Raw genomic sequence first — 21803 nt, forward strand, 5'->3', positions numbered from 1 at the left:
ATACCCTCTGACAGTGGGATCCCCAGTGTGCAAGTCTCCCTACACAAGAGCACGAGTCCTGTTAGCCGGCCGGAGAAACTCATCAGAGGTAGTGAGGACCCGAGGCACTTCTAGTCTGCAGGAAGCAGAGGAAGAGGGATAGGACTCCAGGCTAAGACGTGGGGGAGAGATTGGATCCAGATTACTGTCAGTATTACAGAAGAGTCCCTTGGGCTGGAGATAGAGTCACAGAGATGCTTCATTTAAAGAGGGAACCAGGGCTGAAGATGTTGCCAGCGCCTGTGAGAGAGATGATAGTCTGTCGGGCCTTATCCATTATATCTGCCTGTAAATACTGTATATATTCCTCTTCCCCAAGTAAAGTTCAAGTTCTGGTTAAGAACCTCGTGTCCTCTGAATTTATTGCTGCCCTGGTCCCAGAAGAGAAATGCCTGGAGACAGCCGCGATCGGATGGCTTGAAGTAAGTGAAGAGCACCACATACACAGCCACACTGCAGAGGGAGGACACGTATTGTCTGTAGGATGCCATAGCGAGTGGGGACTACAGCTCGCCCACGACTACCTCGCTGGGGCACCTTACACAACCAAGAGAGCCGATCTACCACAGTTGGTGTTAGAAGTGTGGGCAAGATCCCCAGGAAACAAGGGTGACAGCTGTGGGCAAACTGCATGTCCTGGGTGAAGGCAGCTACGAGCACTGAACAACGGTCTGACAAAATGGAGGAGCTGATCAAGCACCTGGTCCAAAGCCAACACCAGCAGCACCTGCAACAGCTGCAGAAGCATCAGGAGCAGCTGCAGCAGCAACAGCTGGCAGAACAGGAGATAAATAATCTGCTGATGCAACAGCTGCAGCAGCATCAACAGCACCACCAGCAGCTCCAATAGCAGCAGCAACAGTATCAACAACAGAGACGACAACAGCAGCAGCTTATTGATTTACTCACAGAGGCTTTTCGTGCCATGGCAGCGGCTCCGACTCCTATGTCAGCTGATGATTTCTCTGCCCGGAAGGCGGTGAGGAGAGCCTTGCAGAAAATGACTTCGGGTGATGACATAGAGGCCCTTTTAACCGATAGAAAGAAAGTCCCGCCAGAACAGTGAGTGGAATTCCTGGCACCATACTTAACAGGGTAGCTACAAAAGGCCTACTATAATTTGGCCTTACAGGGCGCCATAGAATATGAAAAATTGAAAACAGAAATTTTGGCACGCTTGGGGGTAACCATGTCTGTTAGGGCACAATGGGTCCACCGCTGGGCATATCACCTGGACAACCCACCCACTCCCAAATGTTTGATCTGCTGCACCTCGTTCAAAAGTGGTTACAACCGGAGTCCTCTACCACAGCGCAGATGGTGGAGCGAGTTGTAATGGACCGGTTCGTACACTTCTGTCATACCAGGTGCAACACAGAGAGTCACGCCAGGTGTGAGTGCAACACAGAGGGGAAAGGGAGCCCAGACACTAGGGAAAGGGGGAAGCAGTGACCTTCTAATCTGGACTAGCGTCACCCTGTCTCCCCCTAACGTCCCTATACAGCCTCCGCAGCTGTCGCCGATCACGTGCCTCGCCCTACTATCCCTGGCGTAAGGCTATAGCTGGGGGTGGAAGGAGATGAGCACTTGTCAACCTCCGCTAGCACTCTAAAGACAAAAGGGGAAGACAACGCAGGGGAATAACAACTTAGCTTAGAAGAACTCCAACAGGGCACACGGCCTCAAGACTCCAGAGAGGACGTGATGCTGCTTCAGCCAAGTTCCAAATAGAAATGAGTATAACCGGCGACGCCCACCTAGACACACCAGGTATATATACACCCAGACTAAAGGGAGGTAGTCGCTGGGTCCTAAACACAGCCTCCTATCTAGGCAGCTGTCTGCATTGCCAAACGTGGAGATGTCCTGCAAACCACTGCAGGGCGACTGTCTGTCACCTCTGACACACCCGTGACAGTACCCCCCCCCTCTATGAGTGGCCTCCAGGCACTCAGGACCGGTTTCTCAGGAAAAGAGGTGTGAAAAGAGTGAACCAATCTGGGAGCGTTCACATCTGACGCTGAAACCAACATCCTCTCCTCCAGACCATAGCTGTAGCGCCGGCGTCCCTGCCCTCTGCTAGGCAGGGACGCTGTTCCCCTTACCTCCCTGCTCCGTGCCCGGCGTCCTCCTCCCGCTCTGCTGGCAGCGCGCGCTCCTTCCCGTCCACTGTGCTTAGGGCGTGCGCGCTCTCCCTCCCTCTTAAAGGGGCCGCGCGCGCCGTCCTAAGGAGTGCCATATATAAGGCACCTCCTCCAAAATGGAGGTGCCCGAGCAATGTTGTTGCACTGTTCACTACTCTGCTTCAGCCCTCAGGTCCCGTTGCCAGTTCCTGCCAGTTACCTGCCAGTTACCTGCCAGATTCCTGCCTGATTATCTGCTACCTGCCTGCTAGTCTGAGGTCCGACGGTCTGCCTTACTACTCCTGTCAGTCTGTCTAAGGACCAGTCTGCCCGCTCACCTGGGAGCGCACATCAGCCACCTGCCTGCTTGCCCGAGGTCCGACGGTCTGCCTTCCAACTCCTGTCAGTCTGTCTATGGACCAGCTTGCCCGCTCACCTGGGAGCACACACCTGCTACCTGCCTGCTAGTCTACCTGGAGGCTCCGCCGTCACGTGCTGTGACCACCTGCCTGTCCAGTGACTCCTGCTCGCTCACCTGGGAGCGTTCATCTGCTGCCTGTCTGCTAGCCTACCTGGAGGCTCCGCCGTCACATGCTGTGACCACCCGTTCATCCAGAGACTCTCGCCTGCTCACCTGGAAGCTCACGTCTATCATCAGCCGCCACAGGTCGTACCAACCCTTTATCTAGAGACTGCCCCGGTCACTTGCCGTGACCATCTGCCCGTTCATCCAGAGACTGCCCCGGTCACTTGCCGTGACCATCTGCCCGTTCACTCAGAGACTGCCCCGGTCACTTGCCGTGACCATCAGCCCGTTCATCCAGAGACTGCCCCGGTCACTTGCCGTGATCTCCAGCCCGTTCACTCAGAGACTGTCCCGGTCACCTGCTGTGACCTCCTGCCCGTCTTCCCTGGTCGCCACCCGCTCCCTTACAAGGACTGCCCCCTTGTATAGTAGCTCAGAGGTTCCGCCTCCCAGACCCGTTACAATAGCCTTTACAGTGCATCAAATATTGCAGAGAACGACGTTAGAGACGAGAATCTACTATCCTCAAAATCTCGAACTCCAAATCACCATCAACCATTACTGGGGGCGGTGGTAGAGGTGAGGGCTCAAGAGGTTCTACATACCTTTTGAGTAAGGACCTGTGGAACACATTGTGAACCTTAAGGGCCCAAGGAAGTTCAAGACGAAACGCTGCTGGGTTAATGACGGCGGTAATTTTGTAGGGACCAATAAACCTAGGTCCCAGCTTCCAAGAAGGAACTTTCAATCTTATATTCTTGGTAGACAACCACACAAAGTCATTCACATTCAGATCCGGACCTGGCGAGTGTTTTCTGTCAGCCATACGTTTATACCTGTCACCCATGGTCTTCAAATTACACAGAACACCCTGCCACACCGAGGAGAGCGACAAAGCAAACCGTTCCTCTTCAGGAACTCCTGAAGCTCCTCCCCCACTGAAAGTACCAAACTGTGGATGATAACCGTATGCACTGAAAAACGGTGACCTGCCAGTGGATTCTTGACGATGATTATTGATGGCAAATTCTGTCAGCGGTAAGTAGGATACCCAATCCTCCTGATTTTCGGAGACGAAACACCTGAGGTAGGTCTCCAAGTTCTGATTGACCCGCTCGGTCTGACCATTCGACTGAGGGTGGAAGGCAGAGGAAAAGGACAGCTGCACCCCCAGTCGAGTACAGAATGCCTTCCAGAACTTGGAAACAAACTGCGTCCCCCGATCAGACACCACATCTGAGGGAACCCCGAGAAGCTTCACAATCTCATTTATGAACACCTGAGCAAGTGTTTTAGCATTGGGAAGTGCAGGTAAAACGATGAAGTGAACCATTTTACTGAACCTATCTACTACTACCAAAACCACCGTTTTACCTGCAGAAACCGGTAGGTCAGTAAGAAAATCCATGGACAAGTGTGTCCATGGATGTGTCTACAAGCAGCTACGTGTTCAATTACATCCCGATGCAACCCTGGCCACCAAAAATGACGAGAGAGGAGGTCCGCGGTTGCCTTACGACCTGGATGCCCAGCAAGCACAGAGTTATGATCTTCCTTGATTACTTTACGGTGCAGATCAAGTGGTACAAATAACTTTCCTGAAGGGCAGGAGGCAGGGGCGTCCCCCGGGGCCTCCAGCACCTCACCCTCCAGTTCAGGAAAAAGAGCCAAAATAACTACCCCTTTATGTAATATCAAGGCAGAGTTCTCATGGTCACCACCACCAGGGAAGCTCCGGGACAAAGCATCAGCCTTGATGTTTTTGACCCCTGGATGAAAAGTGACAACAAAATTGAACCTAGTAAAAAAAACAGGGACCATCTGGCTTGCCTAGGGTTGAGATGTTTAGCTGACTGGAGATATGACAGGTTCTTATGGTCAGTAATAACAGTAATAGGATGGACAGCAACCAGTGTCGCCATTCCTCGAACGTCAGTTTGATCGCCAAAAGTTCCCTATTACCCACGTCATAAATTCAGACGAAGACAATTTTTTAGAAAAGAATGCGCATGGACGCCATTTACCAGGGGACGAAACCAGAGACAACACAGCCCCAACCCCGACATCCAAAGCATCGATCTCCACAATAAAGGGTTGAGAAACATCGGGTTGACTGAGAATAGGTGCAGTGGCAAAATGATTCTTTCAGGAAGGAAAAGGGAAGGGAAGCCTCCGACCAGTTGGAAAAATCAGACTCCTTCTTAGTCATATCAGTAAGGGGTTTCACTACCACCGAGTAATTCTGGATGAATTTCCTGTAAAAATTAGTAAAGCCCAGAAAACGTTGTAGGGCCTTCAGGTTCTCGAGACGTTCCCAGTCAAGGACTGCACGGATCTTCTCCGGATCCATCCGAAAACCTGATGATGACAACAAGTACCCCAAAAACTGAACCTCCTGAACAGCAAAAACACATTTCTCTAGTTTGGTATAAAGTTTGTTATCCCTTAATATCTGGAGCACCTGCTTAACATGCCCCCGATGGGTCTCAAAATCAGGTGAATAAACCAAAATATTGTCCAGATAGACCACCACAAACCTCCCCACCAAATGATGAAAAATATTTATGAAATGCTGGAATACCGCAGGTGCATTGGTCAAACCAAAAGGCATAACCAGACTCTCGAAATGACCTTCCGGGGTATTGAACGCTCTCTTCCATTCCATTCGTCCCCCTCTCTGATTCTAACCAGATTGTAGGCTCCCCTTAAATCCAACTTGGAGAATACCTTAGCTCCCACAACCTGGCTGAACAAATCAGGAATCAGAGGAAGAGGGTATGGATCACGGATGGTAATTTGATTTAATTCCCGGAAATCTAAACAGGGATGTAGACCGCCATCTTTATTCTTCACAAAGAAGAACCCTGCAACCACGGGCGAAGATGAGGGTCTGATATGTTCCTTCTTCAGACTTTCCGCAATGAAAACCTTCATGGCTTGTCTCTCAGGGCCAGAAAGATTATATAGTCTGGACTTTGGTAGTTTAGCTCCGGGGGTCAGGTTAATAGGACAGTCATAAGCACGATGACTGTCACATGTATACACAGGCAAGAAGTTTCTTGGTACAAACAGGTAGATTTATTAAAGTTCATAAAACTCTATCATAAAGGAAAACAAACAGCATTGCTCCGGCACAATGGTAAGCAAACAAAAACAAACTATTGTGACAAAGTCACTGGCAAAGTACTGGAGGGGAGATATGTAGCACTGAGATTGATAGCTGCAGTAATTGTACATAGGAAAAAGGCTCCAGCACACAAGTGGGTTAAACACCTATCTTTGGTACTGGGATGATTGAACCGTTGTAGAGAGGGAGGAACTCGGAGGATAAAATCACAGCCTTTCAGAGCATTTGGTGTGGGGAGGGCCTGGAGGTGAAAGCTCTGAGCTGTTTTGTCATAGGAACGAAAGACAAACCTGGGATTGTTTGCTCCTGAAGCGAGCGGTTACCCGTAGCAACAAGGACTGTGCCATACGTTATGGTTATGTTTTGTTTTTTTCTGTTAGGCCAGGAAGGCCGTGTTTGTTTTTGCTAACATTGCTGTAGTTTATGCAGTGCTCTTAATAAACTTAGCAGAAGATTTAAAGAGACAGTGTTCCTGTGTACCTCTATGTGCAACCAAGAGAGCCGAGCTACAATACAGTCCATACAATAATACAGGATTACAGAGCGGGCTCACCCATTCAAACTTAAATGCACTCTTAGTCAGCCTTTGGCAGAAACTGACCAGCATACAATCGGTCTTTCCATCTCCGCACACAGACCCCACTGAGGTATGCTGCCTTAAATAAGCCCTTCAAATCCCGGAGTGGAGGTATGGGAGCAACCAGTCCCATTCAGCTATTCTGGCCGCTCCTAAAACCCAGATCCAAAAATCCAAGCCCATTAAAAACCCACTCAGCAAGTATTGTTGCTGGAGCCTTCTTTTCTGGTACTCATATCACCGAAGCTAGTCACCGTAATGACACGTCGCCCACCCAGGACCTTCTCAGCTGCTTTCCCACTGTCATGCTAGGTAAGGGAAGGACCCAGCGTATGACGTCAGGAAACGGGGGGAAGCCAAGCAACTAGGGAAAGGGAGACTGGAGACCCCTAGGCATATCTAACAGCACCCTGACTCCCCTATCATCCTCCCCTATCATCTCTAAAGAGGTTCCGCATCTATCGCCGATCAGGATACTTTAGTCCTGGCTGTCCCTAGAGCTAGGACCTAGGAAAGGAGGGGGAGGGGTGAGCACTAGTCAGTCCCACTGCAACTGAAGACAAACAAGGAAACAAGGGGAAACACTTAGCTTTAAGAAGACACCAGAGGGATCACAAATACAATCCACAAAGGAACTCCAAAAAAATCTAGTCGACTGCTAGAACTCCAGACCTGAACAGATGAATTTACTGTATCACCAGTGATTCTCTGGAGAAACAAAGTATTTAAAGATCCAGCAAGGGTGTGTTAATTAACAGCAGAAGGTGGAGATCACCACTGGGTCCTAGAGAGGGAGGGATGATGAAAGGATCAAGAAGGTGTCTGCAAGGCTAAGCGTGACCTTCTACAGCTGGATCCAGAATGACTGTCTGTCAAACCTGATACACCCGTGACAGTACCGTGCCCCCCTTCTACAAGTGGCCTCAGGACCAGGTTTCTCTGGATGAGGGGCATGGAAAGAATGAACCAACCTAGGGGCATTCACCTCTGATGCTGAAACCCACATCCTTTCCTCTGGACCATAACCCCTCCAGTGCACCAAGTACTGAAGGGAACGCCGTTGAGACAAGAATCCACAATCTTCGAAATTTGGAACTCCAAATTGCCATCAACCATGATTGGGGGCGGCGGCAGGGGGGAGGACTCAAGAGGTGCCACATACTTCTTGAGCAGAGACCCATGAAACACATTTTGGATCCTAAGAGCCTAAGGTAACTCAAGACGAAATGCTGCTGGGTTAGTGACGGCGGTAATTTTATAGGAACCAATAAATCTAGGTCCCAGCCTACAGGAAGGAACCTTCAACTTGATATTCCTGGTAGACAACCACACAAAGTCATTCACACTTAGGTCTGAACCTGGCGAGCGTTTCCTGTCAGCCATACGTGTGTATCTGTCTTCCATGATCTTTAAATTACTCCGCCCCCCCCCCTCCCCCCGCCACACAGAAGAGAGCAATGAAGCAAACCATTCCTCCTCAGGAACTCCCGAAGCCCCTCCCCCACTAAAGGTAGCAAACTGTGGATGAAAACCGTATGCACCAAAGAAAGGTGACCTGCTAGTAGACTCTTGGTGATGATTATTAATGGCAAACGATGCCCAATCCTCCTGGTTCTAGAAGACAAAACACCTGAGAGAAGTCTCCAAATTCTGATCAATGCGATCGGTCTGTCAATTTGACTTAGGATGTAAGGCAGAAGAAAAAGACAACTGCACCTCTTAGCTTTCCAGAATTTAGAAACAAACTAGGTTCCCCGATCCGACACCACATCCAAAGGAACCCGTGAAGCACGACCTCATTTATAAACACCTGAGCAAGAGTCTTGACATTCGGAAGTGCCGGTAATGCAATAAAACCATCTTACTGAACCTATCTACAACCCCCAGAACCACAGTCTTACCTGCAGATACTGGTAGGTCAGTAATAAAATCCATGAACAAGTGTGTCCATGGCCTGCTAGGAATAGGCAGCGGCAGAAGGACCAGACACATGGGTATGTGTACTTCAGAACGCGCGCAAATACAGCAAGCAGACATGCTTAACCACATCCTGATGCAACCCCGGCCACCAAAAACGACGAGAAAAAGAGGTCCACAGTTGCCTTACCACCTGGATGACCAGCAAGCACAGAGTTGTGATGTTCCCTAATTACTTTACAGGGCAGATTAGATGGTACAAATAACCTCCCCAAAGGGAAAGAGGCAGGGCCATCCCCATGAGCCCCCAACACCTCTCCCTCCAGGTCAGGGTACAGAGCCAAAATGACTACCCCCTTCTGCAAAATAGGGGTAGAGTTCTCATGGTCAACACCACCAGGGAAACTCCGGGATAAAGCATCAGCCTTGATGTTTTTAATGATGTTTTGTAACCCCTGGACAGAAAGTGGCAACAAAATTGAACCTAGTAAGAAACATAACCTGCCTAGGGTTGAGACATTTAGCAGACTGAAGATATGACAGGTTCTTATGGTCCGTGATAACAGTAATACAGTTATATGAAAAAGCTTGGGCACCCCTATTAATCTTAAGCTTAATGTTTTATAAAAATTGGTGTTTTTGCAACAGCTATTTCAGTTTGATATATGTAATAACTGTTGGACACAGTAATGTTTCTGCCTTGAAATGAGGTTTATTGTACTAACAGAAAATGTGCAATCTGCATTCAAGCAAAATTTGACAGGTGCATAAGTATGGGCACCTCACCAAAAAAAGTGACATTAATATTTAGTAGATCCTCCTTTTACAAAAATAACAGCCTCTAGTCGCTTCCTGTAGCTTTTAATGAGTTCCTGGATCCTGGATGAAGGTATTTTTGACCATTCCTCTTTACAAAACAATTCCAGTTCAGTTAAGTTTGATGGTCGCGGAGCATGGACAGCCCTCTTCAAATGATCCCACAGATGTTCAATGATTTTCAGGTCTGGGAACTGGGATGGCCATTCCAGAACATTGTAATTGTTCCTCTGCATGAATGCCTGAGTAGATTTGGAGCGGTGTTTTGGATCATTGTCTTGCTGAAAGATCCATCCCCTGCGTAACTTCAACTTTGTCACTGATTCTTGAACATTATTGTCAAGAATGTGCTGATACTGAGTGGAATCCATGCGTCCCTCAACTTTAACAAGATTCCCGGTGCCAGCATTGGCCACACAGCCCCAAAGCATGATGGAACCTCCACCAAATTTTACTGTGGGTAGCAAGTGTTTTTCTTGGAATGGTGTGTTTTTTTGCCGCCATGCATAACGCCTTTTTGTATGACCAAACAACTCAATCTTGATTTCATCAGTCCACAGGACCTTCTTCCAAAAAGAAATTGGCTTCTCCAAATGTGCTTTTGCATACCTCAGCCGACTCTGTTTGTGGCGTGCTTGCAGAAGCGGCTTCTTTCGCATCACTCTCCCATACAGCTTCTCCTTGTGCAAAGTGCGTTGTATAGTTGACCGATGCACAGTGACACCATCTGCAGCAAGTTGATGCTGCAGCTCTCTGGAGGTGGTCTGAGGATTGTCCTTGACTGATCTCACCATTCTTCTTCTCTGCCTTTCTGATGTTTTTCTTGGCCTGCCACTTCTGGCCTTAAAAAGAACTGTCCCTGTGTTCTTCCATTTCCTTACTATGTTCCTCACAGTGGAAACTGACAGGTTAAATCTCTGAGACAGCTTTTTGCATCCTTCCCCTGAACAACTATGTTGAATAATCTTTGTTTTCAGATCATTTGACAGTTGTTTTGAGGAGCCCATGATGCCACTCTTCAGAGGAGATTCAAACAGGAGAACAACTTGCAAGTGGCCACTTTAAGTAGCTTTTCTCATGATTGCATACACCTGGCTATGAAGTTCAAAGCTCAATGAGGTTACACAACCAAAAAAAGTGCTTTAGTAAGTCAGTAAAAAGTAGGTAGGAGTATTTAAAACAAGAAAATAATAAGGGTGCCCATACTTAAGCACCTGTCAAATTTTGTTTGAATGCAGATTGCACATTTTCTGTTAGTACAATAAACCTCATTTCAAGACAGAAACATTACTGTGTCCAACAGTTATAACTGAAACCCCTCTGGACCATCTGGGAGAGATTCTGGGATCAAAGACACCATATTCCTAGCTAGTCAGGCTTTGGGAGAGCTGAAGGAGCGGGACCCATGGAGTGAGAGAGGACTCCCATCTTCCTCCTTCAACCCCCTGCTGGAAGAGTAAACACAGAGGAGGTGCAGATCCTCATTGAGGTACCACAGCTGGAGCCACCCCACAGAGACCCCAGGCTCCCTCTCCTATCTACCAGATTGTCTCCCTCCCCTTCCCACTGGGTCCCATCACAAACACAACAATGCAGGCATCTCCTGTGTGCTATTAGGCCACCCCTCTCCTGGAGTAAACAGAGATTGGCAATGCATCTGGTTGCACGCCAGATCCCTCTGCTGCTGAGGCACGTGTCACCCAACCCTGCCTTTGCTCCCCAGAGGGGAAACCTGGTTTACCTGGGCTGCAGCTGCAGCTCCAGTGTCTGGGGGAGGCTCCCTCCTTCTCACCAGTGCCATCTTGAAGGGCTGAGAGCTGAGGTGTGGCTGTGTGCTGAGCCTTGAAAAAAAAATCCTGCTCTCTGCCTTGGTCTCGGAGATGCAGGTGACCTCACGCTTCCCCTGAGTGCCTCTGGAATGTGATCAGGAGAAAGAGGAAAGGAGGTTAAATTAAACTATACTGGAGGGAGAGGGAGAAGGAGGCAAGAAAAAGAAAGTGAAACACAAACAAGAAATAGAGAGGAAACAAACTAAGACACACAGGAGAAAACGCATAACTGACAGAAGGAAAAAGTCAAAGGAGAGGTCTGAATAAGGAGTAAGAGCAATTCATTTAGACTTTAAACCATTTTTGACCCTCTTAACACATCTCTAGTAAGTTATTGGGACTTGAAAAGTACTACACACCATTTAATTCTATCATCTCTATAGAGCATAAAGAATGCCATCTTCTATCCAGTTCTAGTACTGCAACTACAAGTAAAAACATATGGAAAGAAGGAATACAGTCAAAACAAAAGTCATAAAAGCAACCACTTTAGGAAATAATCCTGCAAGCCATCATTATATTGATCTAGACAATGCAACTAAAAGGTATACCCGGACAATAGACAACCTGCTTTGGATACCTTTTCTCTCTCTAAACAGGAGGCAAAACAGCGACAAATGATAATAACAACGGATACTAGAAGCCTGTGCTAGCATTTCTTCTGCGGTGTTGCTATCAGTGTGTCAAGAGTGGGAGAAGAGGGTTGCATTGACAATCCAACACAATGGGCAGCACTTTGAGCACATTTTATAAGTGGTCATAAACTTGTAAAAAACTCATGAAAGAATAAAGTTACGTTAAAATCAAGCACACCATTGTTTTTATTATGAAATTCTCAATAAGTTTGATGTGTCACATGACCCTCTTTCCATTGAAAAAAATAAAGTTGGATCCAAAATGTCCGACTTCAAAATGGCCACCATGGTCACCACCCATCTGGAAAAGTTTTCCCCCTCCCATATACTAATGTGCCACAAACAGGAAGTTGATATCACCAACCATTCCCATTTAATTTAGGTGTATCCATATAAATGGCCCACCCTATACTTCAATTCTGAATATGATCATTGTGACTTGCAATGTCAAAGGACTGAGATCTCCCCAAAAATGCATGAAAATCCTTAAGCATTTAAAACGCCTAAAACCTGACATAGCCCTCCTACAGGAGACACAGCTTCCGGAAGTTGATTTCCCCAGGATGAAGAAACTATGGGTGGGTAGTGTTTATGGTTCCCCTCCAGTGGACAGAAGGGCTGGGGTCTTAATCCTCATTAGTAAACATTACACACACTAAATCATTAGCCAACAAACGGACAGTGAGGGTAAACTGGCCCACCTAATAATATCTACGCCGGAAGGGGTTCTCTCTATCTACAACATATATGCCCCCAATGCAGGGAACAAATCTTTTTTTAAACATCTGGAGACTAGACTCCTACTGGACTCTAACCCTAATAAAATAGTGTGAGGCGACTTCAACTCGGTGGCCTCAGTTCCTGAGGATAGGAAAAATATCACAGATGCCCCTCAAACAATAACTACTCATGACAAAGTGCTTTTGCCCCTTATGTCTGCCTGTCAGCTGACGGATTCCTGGAGACTTCTCAACCTTAGTAATAGAGAATATACTCACTTTTCACACGCAAATGATTTATGGTCCCTGATCGACTATATACTTGTCTCCCCCTCTATGGTATCCAAATTAATTACGGTACATATTAATGATATAGTCATATCAGATCATGCCCCAGTAACTATAGAGTTATCCAAGACCTTCCCCCGGGGTTCTGACTTTCTTTGGATATTTCCTAACTACTTTTGCAAAGATGAATCGTTCATCTTCTCTCTCAAACTATGGTGGTAGGAGATCATCTTGGATACCTCTGAGCACCAGGATGACCCTATGCTTTTATGGGAGATGGCAAAGGCGATATTTCGGGGGAAAATTCGGGCATATACATTTTCTCATAAAAAAAAGTTCTTAAAAAATATAATGAACTCTCCACTGAACTAAAACAAGCCTACACCAAATTCTTACTTGACCAGTCCCTCATGAATAAGGAGCATTGGTCACTAAAACAAACAGAATTTAATCTCTATGCAGAGTTAAGGGAAACATTTTAGCTTTCTAAAGCCCCCGTCTCACATAGCGAGATCGCTAGCGAGATCGCTGCTGTGTCACGGTTTTGGTGACGCAACAGCGACCTCACCAGCGATGTCGCTATGTGTGACACTTTGCAACGATCAGGCCCCTGCTGTGAAGTCGCTGATCGCTGCAAAGTGTCCTGGACCATTTTTTGGTCGTTGCTCTCCCGCTGGTAAGCACACATCGCTGTGTGTGACCAGCGGGAGCAGCGATCAGGCTGCTAACTATGGTAAACATCGGGTTACTAGGGGCACACGCGCACTTAGTAACTCGCTGTTTATCATGGTTACAAGCCTGCTAAAGTGAGCGGTAACCTCCCGCTCACCGTAGCAGAGTGGTAACCATGATAAACAACGGGTTACTAGGAGCGCGTGTGCCCCTAGTAACCCGATGTTTACCATAGTTACCAGCCTGCTCCTGCTTCAGCAAGCTCGTAACCAGGAGCAGGACATCGTGGAAAGATTCTTTCCACGATGTCGCTGCTCCCCTGATCGTTGGTGAGCCTGCCTGTTTGACAGCTCACCAGCGACCACATAGCGACGCAGCAACGATCCCTGACAGGTCATATCGTTGTCGGGATCGTTGCAGCGTCGTTGGGAAGATCTGACTGTTTGACAGCTCACCAGCGACCACATAGCGACGCAGCAATGATCCCTGACAGGTCATATCGTTGTCGGGATCGTTGCAGCGTCGCTAAGTGTGACGGGGCCTTAAGTCAGAAACCTACTTCTATAGATTTGGAAATAAGCCAGGACGGATGCTGGCTAATTTAGCTAAAGGAATGAGGAAACCACAAGGAATATTCCAGCTAAGAAACTCCAAAAGAGATTCACACCAACCCTAAAACAATAAATGAGATCTTAGGCTCTTTTTATAAAGACCTATACAAAAACCCCAAATAAACCCAGTCTTCCACGGTTACACTCCTGGACAAGGTTAACCTGCCCACCTTCTCAGAGGAACAAAAGTGCATGTTAAATAAACCTATATCCGCAGAGGAGGTCACCAATACAATTAAAAACTTGAGTCTAAACAAAGCCCCCGGCCCTAATGGCTATACTAACGAATTCTTTAAATCTCTGGTGTTGGAAGTCTCCCCAATGTTGGTGTCGATCTTTAATAAAATATCTCAAGGTGATCCCATTTTCCTTCCGCAAACATGGCATACATTAAACTATTATTAAAGCCAGATAAAAACCCTTTGTTCTCCTGTTCTTATAGGCCAATTTCTCTCATTAATTCGGATATCAAAATAATGGCCGATAGACTGGCCTCCATACTGCCCAACTTGATATCTCCCGCTCAGACGGGTTTTATTAAGGGTCGCTCAGCTACTTTGAATATAAGAAAAGTACTCTTGGTTCTAGATAAAATCCACACCTCACCTAACTTAAAAAAATTCCCCAGCAATTATCGCATTAGACGCGGAAAAGGTCTTTGACAACATAAATTGGGAATTGCTATATAAGGTACTAACGAAAATGTCATTAACAGGCCCCTTCTTTAACTACATACGTAATTTGTATGCATCTCCAAAGGCTCAGGTTTACACTCCAGGCTTTTTGTCCACTCCCTTTCCCCTCGACAAAGGAACGAGACAAGGCTGTCCATTATCCCAATTCCTGTTCAATTTAGTTCTGGAACCCTTAGTCCGCATATTATCAGATCCATAGACCTTTTCAGGCATCCAGTTCACAAGGAGATCAATACAGGCAGCCTTTTTTGCTGACAACGTCATTTTTTTTATGTCTGATCCCATTCCGCATTTGTCTAAAGTTCTCAAATTACTTAAAAACTTCGGCACATACTCCGGGTTTAAAATAAATGTAAAAAAAATGCGAAATACTTCCCCTAACCGAGAGAGGAATAAAATTATTCCCGAGTGGATCTTTCGGTGGCATACGTTAGCCCCCTCATATATTACTTACTTGGGTATCAAGATAGGTCGCTCTCCCTCATCTTTATACACTCTAAACTATCCCCCCTTATTAAGAAAATTATTAATCAGCTAAAGGCCTGGCAAGATCTACCTTTATCCTTTATGGGTAGGGCACATTTGATGAAGATGATAAGTACGGCAGAGCTCATGTATCATCTACAAACCTTACCATTACTTTTAAAACACTCAGACGTTATTATACTTAATAGAGCTTTTAGTCAGTTCATCTGGAAAGGAAAATGTCTTAGAATAAGTATGAATAAACAGATAGCCTCAAAGGAAGAGGGAGGCATCAACTTTCCATGCATTAGAAATTACAACCAAGCTTGCCTTTTTCGATATATAATAGATTGGCTTCATAAAAGACATACATAGGCTGCGTGCACACGATGCGTTTTTCATGCGTTTCCGCTGCGGAATTTCCGCAGCGGAAACGCATAAAAAACGCATGGTAATCCGCACCCCATGGTCCCCAATGGCATTCCGCAATGTCAATGCACATGCTGCGGATTTTTCCGCAGCGTTTCTGCAGCGCTCATAAATCCGCAGCATGTTCATTAATTTTGCGGAAGCGCCACCATTGACTTGCATTGAGACGCATAGAATCCGTGTCTGTACATTTGTACAAGAGGATAATATGCGTTTCAATGTGCGGATGGTACCCAAGTCTGGAGGAGAGAAGACTCTCATCCAGACCTGGGTACCATTGTACCTGTAAAAAAAAAGAATAAAATAAAAAATAAAGTTTATATTCACCTGTCCGGCGGCCCCTGCAGCGCTTCTCCTTCCAGGACCTGAGATGACGTCACGGTCATGTGACCGCAGGCTGTCTCGCGAGATGCCGGCAAACCAGGAAGGAACCAGGAAGGAGCGCGACAGCACACGCTGCGGCATCGGGCGTGAGTATAGCTTTATTTTTTTATTTTTACGGTCACACTGTAGAAATCCATGCCGTTTGCATGGATTTATACAGTGTGACGTAGTTGTCAAGCACTTTCCAAGTGATGCTATCGCCTGGAAAGTGCTTGTCAGTCCGCATGCGGAAACACATGCGTTAACGCATGTGAATCCGCATGTATTCTGCAGGAAAAACGCATGCACAATCTGCATGCGTTTTTTCTGCCAGGGAGATGCAGAAATGCTGCAGAAATTTTCTGCTTCATTTTTGCATCGTGGGCACATAGCCATATTCAAACTACTCGCTAGATTCTGACTTTGCATCCCCCTATAACTTAACAGCTCTCCTCCACTCCTGATTTACCTCGCTACCCTTAGTAATCAAGAAATCAGTGATCTTTAGGGATGCTATCTCTACATGGAAAGCAGTCAGGAAAAAATATGGCCTTTCATTCAGAATCTCAAAACACCTTCCATTATGGCACAACCCAGAATTCCCTCAAGGTAGTGAGAATAAATTCTTTATAAAATGGCAACAAGCTGGTGTTGTGAACATATCTCACCTTCTTCACCCAATTGAACAGAGATGGCTAACATATGCAGAAACTTTGGGAAAATATGAACTACCCCCACAGCACTATTTCCAATATGAACAGATCAAACTCTCCATCATGGCTAACTTAAGGGATGTTACCTTTGAAATTTCCCGAAACAATCTGGATACCTTCCTGTCATCTCCAATGGGTACCCCTTCAATATCTACACTATACTCATCAAGTTGAAGGTTATTAAGGAAACATATTATAAATGAGTCGTGGAGGGAAACTCAGTTCAAAATCATGCATGGTGCAATATACGCCTTTAATCTACCAAAAAAAGACCCACTTTCTGATAGACTAATTGCATGTCCCAAATGCCAACATCCACACTCTGACCTCCTACACAGGCCTTTGGTCCTGTCCTGCATCAGTTTCCTATTGAGACCAGGTATCTGACATGATTAACAACACATGGAGACCAGGATACGTTCTTTCTCCATGTCTAGCCTTGCTACATTTTTGGACTAACATAAACAACCCTAACAAATTAATGGGGAGTCCCCCAAGTTACTACATACCTGGCTTATATTGGCAAAAAACCAGCTCCTAAAACACTGGCTAGATCCCAATATCCCCCCCCCATTAAGGAACTAAAAGCACAAATGAAGCATTACTTGTGGGTAGAAGAACAAGATGCCTTATGTAATAAAGAGAAGCAGGCAAATTCCTTCTAAAATGGAAGCAGTTTTTTATAAATTGCTGTTCAATAGAGGACAAAAGGAAAATGGTAGAACCCTTTACATATACAGGATGGTATATACTAGAAGAGCTCAAAAATAACTTAGGTCCATTTTGTTTAACTTAAAATGGAGAAGAGAAAGGTGAGAACAATCAATGGGCCAGGACTTCTGGCATAGATATAAATGCACTAATTATCCATGATGGCTTCAATGAGAAATAAGACATACTGTCAACTAATTCATTTTGTTGTTTGTTGTTATATCTGTTATACAAATTAAATATGTGAATAGAGTTGTTATAGACCCAGTCTGCATACGGGCACTCTTACCTCTCTGTGTACCAGATTAGATGTATGTTATGTATTTGTGTCATGGAAAATCAAATAAAAATTATGTTGAAAAAAAAAGCACATGGACGCCATTTACAAGGTGACGGACCCTGAGACAACACAGCCCCAACCCCCACCTCCGATGCATCAACTTCTACGATGAAAGATTGAGAAACATCGGGTTGAGTGAGTATAGGTGCTGTGGCAAAACATCTTTTTAAGGAGGGAAAAGCCTGCTGGGCGGCATTCAACCATATGGAAAGATCAGACCCCTTTCTTGTCATGTCAGTGAGGGATTTCACAATTATCGCATAATTTTGGATACATTTCCGGTAAAAATTAGTAAAGCCCAGTAAGAGCTGTAATAGCTTCAGGTTCTCGGGCCAGTCTCAATTAAGTACAGCACTTCATAATGAAATAACCCCACCCTCAGTGTTATATGTACAATCTGAGTCAGAGATCTCTGTGCAAGTGGTGCTGAGTCGATGGCAAAAATAGGGATGGGCTTAGTTAACATACAGCAAGTAAGCCCATGAGTTCTCACAATCCCAGCATCAACCATGCTGACTCCAGCTCCACTGTCCACAAACACAGAAATTTTCTCAGTCCTTCTCTCTAGTACCACCTCTGCCGTCAGGACAAACCGAGAACTGCATGTTGAAGACAAACACACACCCTGACTATCCAACTCCACACTACCAAAGGTTAATTGAGTTTATTTTTGCTTAGGAATTGAGGGACAGACCCCAATAAAATGTCCCTTTATACCACAAAAAAATACACCCCCTTTCTCTTGCAGATTTCATGGGAAATATGCGTCGCAGCAGCTCACCCTAACTGCATGGGTTCCACCAGGTCCATAAGTACAGGTTCACCCCCAGACCGCCCCCTCCTGGCAAAGGGGCGTTGCCCCAAAAAGAGGGCTCAGGAGAAGGTGGTCTCACCCACCTATCCCGAAGGCGTCTATCCATGCGTATAGCCAGTGACATGGCAGTCTCCAAGAACCCTGGGGTTTTGTAAACTGCTTCAAAATTGGCTTCTAAGAGCTAGGTCATTCCATTTGGTATCGGTTGCCCATCTATGAAAATCGGGACTATAAGTCTCCACCGACTGGTTCCCCTGCTGAAGGTGACGCAGCCTGGATTCAGCCAAGGAGATTCAGTCAGGATCATCATAGATGAGGGCCAGAGCCCCGAAAAATCCCTCAACTGACTGGAGACAAACAGAAACCTGTGGCAAAGAGAGATCCCAGAATTGAGTATCTCCTTGCAATAGTGAGATCACAATCCCCACTCGCTGCTCCTCCTCTCCAGAGGAGTAAGGTCGAAGCTTAAAATACAACTTGCAAGCTTCTTTAAAAACAAAAAACTTGTCTCTACCTCCTGAAAACCTATCCAGGAGGGCAATTTTGGGTTCTAGCTGGACCGGCCTACCCGCAGAGTCCCCAACATTAGGAGTCTGTAGCTGCTGCTGTTGCTGCTGAACCTCATATCGAAGGTCAGTCACCTCCAGTGACAAACTCTGAAGCTGCTCTGCCAGCCCTGAAACGGGACCCATAAACTCGGAAACAAAAAAAAACACACACAAAAAAAAGAAAAACAAAAGTCTTTTTTTTTTTTAAATAGGTGGTGATAATGTCATGCTAGGTATGTCAGCACAGGTGTTACACGTGTACCCCCCAGCTTGTTGAGATTTTAATGCAACAATAAAGAAGTACGTTTTTACATGAACCAGTTAGTGCCTTCTATCTTTTTTTGATATTTTACATGGACTTGCATATTTGTGTAATGTTAATGCACCCGGTTCGTATTGGATAGGTGCTTATTCCTGCTCTATTGAGCAAGATTACGAAAGCAAAGGTGCCGCCTTTCTGATCTACTTTGGACATTATCTAGGTATGGGAAGGACCCATCGTACGACGACGGGAAAAGGGTGGAAGCCCAGCAACTAAGGAAAGGGAGAGTGGAGACCCCTAGGCAGATCTAACAACACCCTGACTCCCCTATCATCCCTAAATAGGTTCCGCACCTATTGCCGAGCAGGATACCTTAGCCCTAGCTGTCCCTAGAGCTAGGCCCTAGGAAAGGAGGAGAGGGGTGAGCACTAGTCAGCCCCACTGCAACTAAAAACAAACAAGGGAAACAGACAGGGGGAAACACTTAGCTTTGAGAAGACACCAGAGGGATCATGACTACAATCCACAACGGAACTCCAAGAAGAATCTAGCCGACTGCTAGAACTCCAGACCTGTACAGAGGAATTTACTCTATCACCAGCGATTCTCTGGAGAAACTGAGAATATTTAAAGATCCAGCAAGGGTATGTTCATTAACAGCAGAAGGTAGAGATCACAGCTGGGTCCTAGAGAGGCAGGGATGATGAAAGGATCAATAAGGTGTCTGCAAGGCCAAGAGCAGTGACCTTCTACAGCCGGATCCAGAATGACTTTCAAACCTGATACACCCGTGACACCTACAGTTGGTATAAGTGCAATGTGTAAGTGCACATTCAAACTGCAGCTATTTAATATACAGAACCTAAGATAAAAACAAAATGAGCAAATAACCTACAGTAAGTAAATAAATAAGTAGTAATAGTACATGCAAATAACATAGAGTACTGAGTGACAATATTTTGATAAGCCATCCCACAGCGACAATGTGTACCCAATCGGGGTAGACTCTAACTCTTGTAATCCACCTCACTGTGTCAGCAAAACTCAAAATAGTTGGGGCAGAGCAGGACCCAGAACTGACTGTTCAGACACCTGCCCGTAATAAAAAAAAGCATTAAAAATGCTGCTTCACATCAGCACTAAAACGCATCAAATAAGGGAGAGTAAACATAAAAGAAATACAGCAAATATGTAATAATTAGAGAAGATTGTTATACGCCATGTGGACACCTGCTGAAAACGTTCAAAACAAAAGCAGTAGAAAAAGCACAGCATTGATGCCACATGTGAATACGGCCTCAGAGTTACATTTTTATTACATCAATTATACCATTTTTTTATTTGCCATTTACCGATCACCATAAATAATCTGATCGCTGTGTTGTTACAATTACAGGGACACATATTAAGTCTGTGTTATTTGCTGATTTGTGATGCTTCTTTTTTTTTTTTTCTTTTTAAAAAGTGCATTAAAAATGACATTTATGTGATTGTTTTTCATTATCTTTTAGTAATTTTACAGGAAGAAAATTTTTTTTATTCTCCCTCTAGAATACCGGTACATAGAAATACACTGCTACATACAATGTATCTCTATGTATCAGTAAAATCTACCTGTGCATTCAGACGCTGCAATAGAGCTTCAAGTATAGAAAATTCTCCCATATTTGTCAATGCAGGCTTGTTGCTTTAACTGCTGCCTACAATGATACAGGTTGTGGGTTCGATTACCCAGAGAGACCAGATCACAAGTAATGAAGAGAATTTTTTATTTAATTAACGTAAGTGTGTTCAGACCCCTTGCAGGATGTGCCATTAGTGAGGAAAGACTGCCATCTGCTGGCCAGGAGAAATCAAGCGGAACCAAGTTGGCCTAGAAGATTTGAAGGGGGAGTAAATTCAGATGCCGGACCTGATCATGTGACACACAGGAAGGATTTTCTGGATATAAAAGCCCTGTGCGCCAAACCACAGGAGGATTTGGCGCCAAATCGGGGAGCAGAGCAGATGTGCTCTAGAGGTGCCGCAGAGCCCAACGTGCCAGGCCTCAGCCGGAGGCCCGCATCACCTAAGTGTTGGACACCGTCTAACAAGGACCCCTTACAGGAGTGCCCCGAGTTCTGCACATGCTGGTCAGAGCCAGGACCCGCGCTCTGCACTGATTAAGCTTCTGGAATCTGACGTTGACTGTCAAGAGCCGAGGTCTGCACTCCCTTACCCCAAGCCTGTGACCGGAGAGGCATGCCAGTGATAGCGGAGGAACAGCGTGAGTGAACAGGGCCATCACTTCCAGCTTTCAACTACGGTACCCAGGACAGTTGGGATTAGAACTTCAGGTTGGGAGGGGGCCGGTTGGTGCATGGGAAGTTCAATGGGACTTGATTGATTATATCCGGAAGAGACCTGTGGCCTAGCGGGAAGAACCGGTGACCCCCGTTAGGGCCATGTAGAGAGAAAGAGAACTTATAAGGTGACTCCTACGACTGGGTGCACCACATTTCCGAAAAAGAACTTTACTGCCATTTACTGAAAGACTGCCTTTTGTTATTTCAAGTTACTGATGATTTTCATTGTTACTAAGCTC

At 45.8% G+C, this 21803-nt stretch overlaps 1 protein-coding gene across 1 annotated transcript in view; it reads right to left on the reverse strand.

The window, feature by feature from the left end:
* The window catches only part of LOC141250119 (uncharacterized), a 34077-nt gene extending 23039 nt beyond the window's left edge, over nucleotides 1-11038 (reverse strand). The window contains exon 1 of the mRNA XM_073669870.1: nucleotides 10867-11038. The gene's annotated coding sequence lies outside the window, so the exon portion shown is untranslated. The remainder of the gene's footprint in view (nucleotides 1-10866) is intronic.
* Between the last annotated feature and the right edge of the window lie 10765 nt (nucleotides 11039-21803).

This window comes from Phyllobates terribilis, unplaced genomic scaffold (genome assembly GCF_046119375.1).
Source record: "Phyllobates terribilis strain yellow unplaced genomic scaffold, ASM4611937v1 Scaffold_2__4_contigs__length_985480577, whole genome shotgun sequence".
Lineage (NCBI taxonomy): Eukaryota > Metazoa > Chordata > Amphibia > Anura > Dendrobatidae > Phyllobates > Phyllobates terribilis.